The sequence below is a fragment of the Rousettus aegyptiacus genome, unplaced genomic scaffold (assembly GCF_014176215.1).
Source record: "Rousettus aegyptiacus isolate mRouAeg1 unplaced genomic scaffold, mRouAeg1.p scaffold_m13_p_3, whole genome shotgun sequence".
Taxonomy (NCBI): Eukaryota; Metazoa; Chordata; class Mammalia; order Chiroptera; family Pteropodidae; genus Rousettus; species Rousettus aegyptiacus.
The window spans coordinates 70,630,034-70,642,831 of NW_023416306.1; the positions used below are offsets into that span (position 1 = coordinate 70,630,034).

Sequence of the window (12,798 nt, forward strand, 5' to 3'; positions counted from 1 at the left end):
AATATTGCAATAAAGTGCATCACACAAATTTTGGGGTTCCCCGGTGTATTTAAAGTTACATTTACACCAAACTGTAGTCTATTAAGTGTACAATAAAATTATGTCAAAAAATTTTAAAATACTTTATTGCTAAAAAATGCTAACCATTACCCAAACCTTCAGTGAGATTTAATATTTTTTCTAGTGAGGGGCCTGCCTCGATGTCAATGGCTATTGACCAATAAAGATGGTGGTTACTGAAGGATGGTGTGTCTGTGGCAATTTCTTAAAAGAAGATGATAAACTAGCTGCATTTATTGACTCTTCCTTCACAAATGATTCCTTTGTATTGCAGTTTGATAACATTTTCCCTATGCAAGCACTTCTTTTAAAATTGGGGTCAGTTTCCTCAAACCTTGCCACTTCTTTATCAATGAAATTTATGTCATATTCTAAATCTTTTGTTGTCATTTCAACAATCTTTATAGCATCTTCACCTGGAGTAGATTCCATCTCAAGAAATCACTTTTTCTGCTCATCCATAAAAAGTAACTCCTTATCCATTAAAGTTTTATGAGATTGCAGCAATTCAGTAACATATTCAGGTTCCACTTCTAATTCTAGTTCTCTTCCTAGTTCTACTATATCTGCAGGTACTTCCTCCAGTGCTGTCTTAAACCCCTCAAAGTCTTCCATGAGGATAGGAATCACCTTCTCCCAAATTCCTGTTAATGCTGATATTTTGACCTATATCCATGAATCATGAATGTTCTTAATGACATCTAGAATGGTGAATCCTTTCCAGAAGGTTTTCAATTTACTTTGCCAAGATCCATTGGAAGAACCACTATCTATGGCAGCTATAAACTTATGAAAAATATTTCCTAAATACTAAGACATGAAAGTCAAAATAACTCCTTAATCCATGGGCTGCAGAATGGGTGTTATGTTAGTAGGCATGAAAACCACCTTAATCTCATTGTACATCTCCATCAGAGTTCTCAGGTGACCAGGTTGCATTGTACTTGAGCAATATTTTCAAAGGAATCTTTTCTGGGCAGTAGGTCTCACATGTTGTAAACAGATGTGCTGTCATCCAGACTGGTGTTCCATTTATAGAGTGGTGGAAGAGTAGATGTAGTATAATTCTTAAGGGCCTTAGGATTTTCGGAATTGTAAGTGAGCACTGGCTTCATCTCAATGTCACCAGCTGCATTAGCTCCTAACAAAAGAATCAGCCTGTCCTTTGAAGCATTTAAGCCAGGCATTTACTTCTCCTCTCTAGTTATGAAAATCCTAGATGGCATCTTCTTCCAATATAAGATTGTTTCATCTACATTGAAAATCTGTTGTTTAATATAGCCACCTTCATTAATTATCTTAGCTAGATCTTCTGGATAACTTGCTGTAGCTTCTTCACTAGCACTTCCTGCTTCACCTTGCACTTTTATTTTATAGAGATCAATTTTTTCATTAAACTTCATAAACCAACCTCTGCCAGCTTCACACTTTTCTTCCTCACCTCTCTCATCCTTCATAGAAGAGCGTTAGGACCTTGCTCTGGACTAGGCTTTGGCTTAAGGGAATGCTGTGGTTGATTTGATCTCCTATCCAGACCACTAAAACTTTCTCCATAGCAGCAATAAGACTATTTCAATTTATCAGTTATGTGTTCACTGCAGTAACACTTTTAATTTCCTTCAAGAACTTTTCCTTTGCATTCACAACTTGGCTATTTGGTGTAAGGGGCCTAGCTTTTGGCTTATCTTGGCTTTTGACATGCCTTCCTTACTAAGCTTAAGCATTTGTAGCTTTTGGCTTAAAGGGAGAGATGTACAACTATTCCTTTCACTTAAACACTTAGAAGCCATTGTAGTGTTATTAGCTGGTCCAATTTCAATAGTGTCGTGTCTCAGAGATTAGAATAATAAAAAAATATTTAACAAGAGATGCACTTTTGTTGGAGAAAAGGGAAATAGAATGTGTTTTTTGGATAAGGAAAGATATAAAGGATATGTGTGGGGTTTTTTGGTAAAGGGAAAAAAGTAATTTTATCCTTAAAGTAAAATAACTCTTTTAAAAGAAAAAGAAAAATATGAGACAATAGCTGAAAACATTATGAAAGTTTCATAAGGTTTATGACAGTTGCAGAAAGTTATGGAAAAGGAAACTTGAGAAAGAAATTTTATGTGTGGTCAAACTAAGCCAATTGCATCATTTATATGTGTGCATATATGAACTCTCAATTCTTTAATCATTATATTTTTAAGTCTTTTTGTCATTTATAGTTATTGTTTTACTCTGATGCTTTTACAAAAATGTTTCTGCAAAGATGTTTCATGAGAGAATCATGAAGAAGACTCTAACATTTACACTAAAATACAGGTTTTTATAAACTTTTAGCTACTACCAATAAATTTGGTGGATATTTGCAGAACTATGATAAAACAGATCCATAAAACTACTGATGAAAAGATTGAGATCGACAAGAATTAGTAACATGGGACTGAGAAAACTGATGAGGATTATAATTTTTGACTTTTTATTTAAAATAGTTTTAAATTGTTTTCTATATTTAAGAAATTTTGTTTCTATATTTAAGAAAAAAGTTTCTCTAAGACCCACAACAATTTGGTGAATTACACCTTTGTAAGCAGACCTGAAACATACACTTTTACTCCCTACTTGATCCCTCCAAATTTTACAAGTTCTTAGTGAGTCTATGGCCATGCCGCACTGAACAAGCCTGATCCCATCTGATCTCGGAAACTAAGCAGGGTCGGGCCTGGTTAGTATTTGGATGGGAGACCACCTAGGAAGACCAGGTGCTGGAGGCATAAAAAATAAGGGATTGTAAGATGACAAGGTCCTTGCAATCTGTGAGGTCAACCAAGGGTTGCCTCACCTAAAAAAAAAAAAAATGTAAATTTAATAAGAATCTGTTCTCCTTAGAACAAGATAATTGCAAACATTGATTTTATTCTCAAAGCTTTGAATAGAATATTATGTTTGAGAAAGACAGCTTTCCTAGATATAATCAGACAGGTTCAAGAAGCAAGAATTGACTTATGGAAGCCTTCTCAGGAAAAATCAGCCTGGTATCTTTTTTTTAGTGTTCCCAAGAGCCTTACCACATCCACCTATGCATTTAGATTTATCTAATTTGGCTTGGAGTCCAGGGAAGCAGCTTATCTGGGTCTAAATGTAGCCCTTGTTTCAAAATCAGGTGCTCTAAATATGGAACCTGAGTTTGAGCAAACTGCCAATTTTTTTCTGCAGACTTTATGTCCCTTTAAGTTTTAACAGGTGGATGCTCTTTTGTGAAGAGGTTTTGAGAAGGCGAGTAAAGAAGAAATCATCTACTTATTGTAAAAAGGTAGAGCCTTTGGAAAACTTGATGTTATCCAAATCAGCTTTTAAGGATTGTGAAAAGTAAGAAGGACTTTCATTAAAACCCTGAGGCACGACTGCTCAGGTGTATTGCTGTTCTTCCCAAGTGAAGGCAAAATGATGTTGCCCAGGGTTATCAACTGGAATATGGAAAGAGCACAACATCAGTTGATCACAGTGAAAAACTTGCTTTCAGTAAGATTGGATGCTAGTTGTGTGGGGTTGGGAACAGGGTGCTGAGGGATAACAATGTCTTTATTTCCTGGAGATCTTGGACAAAAATTCCGTCCTTAGCCATTGGTTTTCTCATAGCTAATATAGGGGTGTTTCACGGGCTAGTACAGGAGATAATGAAGCCCTGAGTCTTATAATCTTTTATTATGGGCTTGATGCCTTGGATTGCCTCTTTATTTATAGGATAGTGGTTAATTCTGGGGAGAGGTTTTGAGGAATCTATTTGAATCTTGATGCAGGGTGCTCTCTGGAGCCTGAGATTTTGCCCTGAGAGGAGTGCCTCAGGAAGCAGCTTAGGAGCCCTGTTGGGGGGAAAGCCACATGGGAACCCATGCTGTGGCAGGGCCATGCTGGGCAAGGTATTTTAACGTGGTGCCACTGGGCTGTGTGTCCCAACACAGCAGGCTGTTCACAAATGGGAAACTGGGCTGTGGTCACCATTGCTTCTTAGGACAAAACACAAGCAAAGCACAAGGAATTCTTAAATCATAAAGCACGAGCAGAGGCAAGAACTAAGGGCTGTACACTGACTACAGGTGCTGAGAAGTCCCTGCGAATTCCATTTGGGAGTCTGTGAGAGCCCCTGGGAGACTGAGCAATTTTAATCAGTGAAAATGAGTTAAATCAGTCAATGAATTAGAGAGGGTACAAAATTCAATCCTGTTCCTTGGCTCAGAAAGTCTGAAGCTTGCTGCTTCAACACACACACACATTTCTATGTATTATGTAAATGAAAGGAAAGAGGAATAGTGAGAAAATTGCCCAGTTGATTCTGAATCCTAATTCAATTAATTGTAGAATTCCATTCTCATTAGTAGACACATATTACATAAACTTGTACTTATTACTAGATCTAAACTTAGAATTTTATGAAAAACGATTTCATCTTAAGTTATTTTTTTCTCATTAAGGATCTAGTCTTTTGCTTAGTTCTCCACAAAGCCTACAATATGTAGTTTATCAAATTGCTGCCCTAATGAAAAGACCATGCTCTAGTATTAAGTTCAAAACCATATTAGAGTACTACAAAAGAACAATCAAAGCCTGACAGATCCAGAGGGATCCATTGGTAATTCAATTGCTTGCCAGATAAAACTCATTATCTTATAATGGAAGTCAGCATATCCCAGTGTTGTGAGTTGAATAGTGTCTCCCTGAAGTTTATGTCTATCTGGGACCTCAGAGTGTGACCTTAGTGGGAATAAGATCTTTATAGGTATGATTAAAGATTGAGATTAGATCCTTAATGAGAAAAAAATAACTTAAGATGAAATTGTTATTCATAAAATTCTAAGTTTAGATCTAATAATAAGTACAAGTTTATGTAATATGTGTCTACTAATGAGAATGGAATTCTACAATTAATTGAATTAGGATTCAGTTATTTCGCCTATTATCAAAATCAGTTGCAAATGTTCACCTGTAAATGGTGCTCTGTAGTGAGATTTTACATACTTCATATTTAAAAATGTCTTTCCACACAGATACATACTACCAAATACTGAGTGTTGGTATATGACTAATTGAACATATATAGCACTAGGGAGGTACTGACAGAATTGTTTGACTCTTCAGATATTTGCCTCTAAACATGTCATTACATTGCAGAATAATCACTTCCAATTAAATATTAGATAGCAGTTTCTCAAACTGCAAGATTTAATAAATTTTGAAGTAAGGAAATTTCCTTTACACTTGCATCAAAGTCCAAAAAAAAAAAAAAAAATGCTGTTAGAGCAGTAGTTTGAGCTTGGAAAATGTGGGAACAAAGATTCTTCTTGTTTTAATTTTCAACCTAACAGGAGTGTATAGAGCTGCTTGGTATTACTTGTGATTCAAACAGTTGTTGAAATGACTTTACCACAGTATAAGTTTCACATGTAAGTACTGTTTTGCCTCATAACTCTAAGTTGAATTGAGAAAGATTATCAAATCTCTAACAAAAACTGACTTTCAAAGGCATTCAGAGTTCATTAACAGTGCTGAGGGGAGTTTTTTCTCATTCAGAAAAATTTCAATCTTGGCTATAAACTCAAAAATATCACAATACTATTACCACTACTAAGCCATTAAACAACTGTGTGGTAGGGAAAGTCAATATTCAGCTTTTATTTCTAAAGAAAAATCATGGATCTCATGATAGTTAAGACCATGAGAGCAAGTGAAGTTTTACTGTTCACACTATTCATTCAATTACACATAATAGATTTAAATATTTTTACCAATATTCCTCTTGATGAATAATACAGTGAATATCAAGGTTTACAAATTTGTCCAAAAATGCCTCTTTCTACTCTACACATATTTTTACTACCATCAATTGTAACACATCTTAGCAGATTCTACTTCAGGTTGTACTGTTTTCACAACTTCTCTTAAAATATTCTCAACTGTAGTTGTTCCACACAGACTGTTCTTAGAAGTTAATTCTTTAGTCACTTCAAATGTAGCACTGACACCCTCAATAAAGAGCAACAGATCACAACCGTTGGCTCATCATCAGTCAAGGAAAACCACTTAAATCACCTGTGCTGTTTCTTAATTGACCGTTAGTGTGGTTCCCTCTGTTCTCAACTCTTAAGTGTTCTCGCCAAAAGATAAGAATCTTAAATGGTTTTTATCTGGACATACATCTTCAGCTGCTATAATCAAACATAATCTAACTAACTCAGCATTACTAAACAGCTTTCCCTTCTTGTCTAGCAAATGAGTCACTTGAGAATTTGGTTTGCTAGCAGCCACATCTTTTTTATTTTGTGAAATCATTCTGTGCTATTGTTCCAATTTTTCTAATTTTTCTGGGAATTGTTTACTTGTGAGGTGAGAGTATTTTGATCAGGCTTAGTATGACAAAGCATACATATGTAGTACATTTTTAACACATCTACTATACCGTCGCTATTTGCACTTCTAAAAGTGTTGAAAATTCAACAACAAAATTCACTCTTCACTAAACTTTAAAAGTCCACTTTCCTTGTTTTGACATAATTGCTAGCAATTTTTAAAATTCTGCAACATGACACTTGAGTGAAACTCAAAATGGTGTCGTTATAATTGGATCATTTAAATTTGTAATGTTATAAGTAGCACTGTCAAGCAATGCAAGTGCCACAATGAAAGTGTCTATGTTGCAACTACTACACTCTGCTGTTGTACTGCAAAAGCAGCCATAGATAATAAGTAAGCAAATGAATATAGCTGTATTCCAATAAAAATTTATTTTAAGACAAAATTCTCTGAATGTTTATATCATTTTCACATGTAAAAAATTTCATTTTATTTTTTCGATCATTTAAGAATATAAAAAGCATTCTCAACATGTAAGTTATATACACAGAGGCAATGTGCTAGATTCAACCCGCAGACCTTAATTTATTGAGCCTTGCTCTAAGATATAGTCCTTACTCCTAAGCCATGATTTGCACTGAATGTTCAAGATACTCATCAAGTTTTCTCAACAATGGCTGACCAGAATGCATACACCTCTCAGCACTGCGTATGAATCACCATTCAGCTCTCAACCAGATAGGGGGTGATGCCTGCTAAACTTCATGGAGCTTTTGCCTGTATATATTCCCCCAACCTTAGCCAAGGATCCACATTTATTTGTAAACAGATGCCTAGCATCACTACCTGCATATCTCACACACACACACACACACACACAGAGCAGAGTTTCGATGGTTCTTGGTTAAGCATCCTGAGGAATGTTGGTTCTTATCACATACAGGTAAAGTTTGATATACATATTTACATTTTTTTTCCTTTTACAAAAACCACTGCACATTTTAAAACAAGTCCCATTGATAAAGGACTTAAGGAATCCACTCAATGTACACAACTGCTCTCAAATACACTACAGACACATGAGATAAAAATACAGCTATACAGAACACTAATATCCATGCACACCCAGAATGCAATTTTATATACAACTGAACTCATTTATTAACTAAAAGATATATACCAGTGCAATATCATCTTATATTTGATCATTTGACCAAAATATATTGGTCATATACATTTGGTGTTTGTCTACAACTTGACTGACAGCTCCCAGAACTCTTGGAATTTCCTAAGGACTCAGAGTAGAAAGCAGTGTCTTTTGTTATATTATTGAAATAACTTTTAGAAAACACTTAAGAATGGGGACTAAGTCAACTAAGTGATTAGAGGGCCAGGATTTTCAGTTCTACCTGCAACCTCCAGGGAAAGGAGGGAAACTGGAGGTTGAATCAATCGCCAATGGCCGATGATTTAATCAATGATGACTCTGTAACAAAGCCTCCATAAAAACCCAAGAGGATGGGGTTGGAGAGTCTCTGAGTTGGTGAACACATGGAAATTGGGAAGAGTGGCACTCCAGGAAAGGGCATGGAAGCTTTGATTCCCTTCCCACATATCTTGCCCTATGCGCCTCTCTCACTGGCTGTTCTTGAATTATTGAACTCTTTTACAATAACCTAGTAATCTAGTAACACATTTCTCTTAGTTTTGTGAGCTGTTCTAGCAAATTAATTTGAACCCAAGGAGGTGAAAACCTCTGATTTATAGTCAGCTGATCAGAAGGACAGGAGACGACCTGGCCTTGTGATTGACATTGAGTTGGAAGGAGTTATTGGAACTTCCAATCTCTGGCCAGTGGGTCACAAACACAGGTAACCAACTTAGACTTATATCTGGCATCTGAAGCGGGGGGTGGGGGTGTGTGTGAAAATCTTGTAGAATTAAACCCTTAACCTGTGAAATCTAATGCTATTTCCAGATAGAGTCTGAATTGAGCTGAATTCCCAGACACCTGCAAGGTGACTAAGAATTGTTTGCTGGTGTGGGGGAACCCTCACCACAGTGGAATTGGGTCTGAGAACCAAACTTAACCAGTATCTAAGTCACCTCACAGATCATTCTAAGTTGTACTGTTCTTAGCTCCACAAAGAATGGTGCTATACCAAGATCCATATAAGCTGAGAGTGAAAAAAACCTGTACCCTGAAGCTATCATCCTGTGCTAAGAAAGGCCACTCACAAGACAGGAGATGGTAGATTCCCCTGGGTCTGTCTCTAGAAGACTTCATTCCAGCCTTATCCCTCAAAGGCACTGAGAGGAATCACTGGAATCAGAGTATGTACAAGAGAACAAGACTCTAGGTGGCACTCAGGAGCCAACCCAGAACACCAACCTGTCCCTCTACACTCCTGACCTCTAAGAGAGTAGTATCATAGACTGGAATGGCTGTAAAATGGGACTTGAGGGTTGACCACAATAGCCATGAGCTTCCTGGAGGCCACTTTTGAACTATAGTTGAAATTATCAAACATTTTAAAATTTGATGGAAGCCACACATTCTCTTCCTAAAAACATGCACATGTCACAGAAACATATTCATGAGCTTCTTAGAGGTGTCCCCTGAGCAGTGGTTCTTAAAATTTTTGAGTCAATAAAATAGTAACCACCATTTTGAAAACCTAACAAGAGCCACAAATGCTCATGTTAGCAATATGCAAAGACCATGTATTTGAATATATCTCAGACAGCTGATGAACTCCCTACAACTCATTTGTGAGACTCAGGTTAAGAATGGGCTGGAGGTGACTCAGAACATTTCTTTCCTGACATTGAAGACTATGTACTCAGGACGGGAGGACAGGCCCTTGAATACAGAGGAGCCTAAGCTTGAGGGGAAAAAAAGCAGGCAGCCACTTACCCTGGCAACACTCCCTGGATTCCTTCCTTCTAGGTGGCTTATACACATGGGTTACCTGTCAATCCAGCTATCAAGTCAGAGATGGGTGATGGTAGAGTTAGACACTTAGCTAAGCAGGCAAAAGTCATTACAGTAAAATTATTTAGTTTAGTAGTATGCAGTTAGACAACAGCTGAGATCCAGTGCCTTACTGTCAACCAACCAGACAGGCAAGGAAAAGATGAACTGGGGTGAGCACTGAAAGGATGAAAATGCTAGTCACTAAGTGTACAACAGTGCAAAGACCTTCTGAAAAATAGGCTAGTTATGTGCCTATAGTTGCATGAAGAGCATGAAGAAGGTATATAGAAAAATCTAATTTCTCCAGAGTCCTCAGATTACCAAACCATTTGTTGAAAGAATAATTTATAGACAAATAAGAAAGATCCATAAGGCAAGGAGCAGAGACAAGCATTAATGTTTAGGGCTCAGATAACATTCTCTAATGGATGAGGTGGTGTTGGGAGTGTCCTTTGTACATGTGCCAGCAAAGAGGGAAGATGGAAAGGCCCAGGTACCATATCACTAGTACTGTGTCTCTGGGTTTCCCAGGAATGAATCTAAACCATTTGGTTAAGCTGGTTTTTACCTGTGGATACCTGAGAGGAAATTAAATGCTATTCTAATCAGAATATTATGCCCCCTTAAATAAATATTTAAGGCATAATATTCTAAATATTTTAACAAAAACAAAAAATTCAAAAAAATTATGAATAAAGAATTTGCTCTATGATACAAACTATTACAAAGGCAGATTAACCATTATCCTGATCAGAAAAAGTAAAAGAATGATTTGATAAAAGGAAAAAGATATCAGAACCATATAATGAAAAGACACAGGAGCCAACCTGAATGAACTTCTGCTGGCTTTATCTCAGATGATTTAACCATCAAACAAAATGAAAATAATAACACTAGTTTCAAGGATTATAACCTAATGCATAAAAAAAAAAGTCTGAGTCTATACAAACATAAATTTAAAACTCTGGAGGAAGGAAAACTATTTCATATCATTATAAGCACAGGAGGAATAATGGAAAAAATAGCATGTTTTTGCAACTATGGTAAAAATTAATGTGGGCAATAATCAGAAATAAATGCTAAAATTAGTAGATGAAAGCTTGAGGATTAATATGACATATGTACAGTCCGAATGTATCTCTTCAAGATATTTATTAATATAAAATGATGGTTTTGTGAATAAACATGTAAGATACCACACTAACCCAATCTAATATCACTATTCCTGGGACTAATTAACAGTATGTGCACTTGGTATGATGCACCGAGAAATCCTCAATACTTCTTTTGTATTGCTGCAAAAGGTACATAACCAAAATGTAATCATAAGGAAACATCAAACAATTCCAGTTTTTTACATGATTAATAATAGAGTTGTGGTTAATAGTCAATGATCACTCAGGATGTTTTCTGGTGTTCCCCCATGGGACTTTTCTGATGCATGCCAACTTGTCACTTTTCACAGAAGTCATATTCATAGTTTGTGATAGCCGAGGGATGTCTAAGATATGTTAGTGTCAGGTACACCCAAACCTATAACAGCTTAGCAGAGAAGTATTTTTTTTTTCTTCCTTGCAAAAGTCAGACTCTCAGGAGAAAACTGTTCCATACAGTAGTTCTTAAACCCTGACTCCTTCCATGAGGTACTCTTAAATCAGAAACAGGAGAAAATATAGTACAAAGATGTCTTGATGGCACTTGTTTTACTATCAACAGCCATATCATATTCTACTACCTAGAAGTTGGTGATGCTACTGCATTTGGATGAAAGAGCGCTGGGAAATTTAGACTGATTGTGGGCTTAAGGACAAAAGGAAATGGTTCTTGGTGAACATGCAGTATATGGAACATTTATTATTTATATATACATTATATTGTAGGTTGACTTCTGGAATGATTTCCCAAATCCATGACCTTCAGGAGATTTCTTTCGAATGGTTGATATACTGAGGTCTCTACTGCTCTAGGCATTCTCTGCTATACTAAGAAGGGAGGCTTGTGGCTGAAGTTATCACACAGTTATTACATTGTAGATTTTTTGTTCATTGTATGAATTCTCTACTCAATGAAATTCACTCTTTGACAGAAAGCTTTTACATTTTCATTACACTGTCAGTGTTTCTCCACAGAGGAAGTTTGCTGATGGTTGAGTTCATACAGAATACTTCCTATATTCATTACCTTCACAACGCTTCTTTCCCCCAGAGAATTCTCTGATGTCCAATAAGGACTAAACCTATCCTTAGTGGTTGAAAGACTGTCTATACACATTTCGAGGGTTTCCTTATAGTGTAGTAAGTTCTTGCTATAGACTAAATGTTTGTGTCCTGCTGGGATTTGGAGGTGGAGGACCTTAGGAGATGATTAGGCCATGAGGGCAGAGCCCTTATTAAAGAGGCCCCAAAGAGCTCCCTTGCCCCTTCCTCCATGTGAGGTTACAGCAAGACGACGGCCATTTATGAACTAAGAAGTAGATCCTCACCAGATACCAAATCTGCCAACACTTTGATCTTAGACTTTGGCTCTAGAACTGTGAGAAATAAATGATTGTTATTTAAGCCAACCAGTCTATGCTATTTTTGTTATAAAAGCTAGAAGGACTAAGACAATTCTCATATGTTTAGTGAGGAGCTTCCTAAGGAAATTTCATGTTTATCAGCTTAATAAATTTTTGCCCCTTCTCTGAGTTCTACAATCTTTTCTTGGCTCCAACTTGCAGTTGAAGTTTCCCTACATTTATCATCTTTATGGTTTCACCCTTGTGAGTTCTCTTATGTTCTCGGAAGTGTGATTTCTGGTTGAAAGCATTCCAAGATCCATAACATCTACAGGGCTGTTCATGTGTATAAGTTCTCTGATGTAAAGCAAGATTTGATGCCTACATGAAAGTCTTTCCTTACTCATGACATTCATGTTTAATTCTCTGTGAGTCTTCTGACATACTCTGAGGTTTGATTTCTGGTGGAACTCTTCCCTACATCCATCATTTATAAAGTTTCTCCCTGGTATGATCAAAGGGATGAAAATATGCCACTTCAAATTATGCCACTTTGGCAAAAGGATTACTTTAAGCTGAAAAAAATTGAAACACAATAGACACAGAATAACCTCTTCACCCTCCCCCTATCTGCCAAAAGGTGGGTCATAAATCTCCCTTTATTAAGGTCTTCCCCAAGCCCACTCCTGTATAAGAAGAAACAACTCTTATCATTGGATATGGCATCGACTAATTCAGCATAAACAAATCTTAATGAAATAACACTTATCTTCCATCAATTTCTCTGTATATTAACCTTCTCACAATTAATCACCTGTAGAAGCTCTAAAACCCTTTTACTTTGTCTGCAAATTCTCTGCAAATGTACTGCCCTTCTGTTAAAATGGTATATATAGCCTCTAGGTCTGATCACCTGTTTGGAGTTTTCGCATCA

General features: G+C 36.6%; 1 pseudogene; it reads left to right on the forward strand.

Moving 5' to 3' along the window:
- Window positions 1–2,697: 2,697 nt before the first annotated feature.
- On the forward strand, window positions 2,698–2,816 carry LOC118600992 (annotated as a pseudogene).
- Window positions 2,817–12,798: the final 9,982 nt, after the last annotated feature.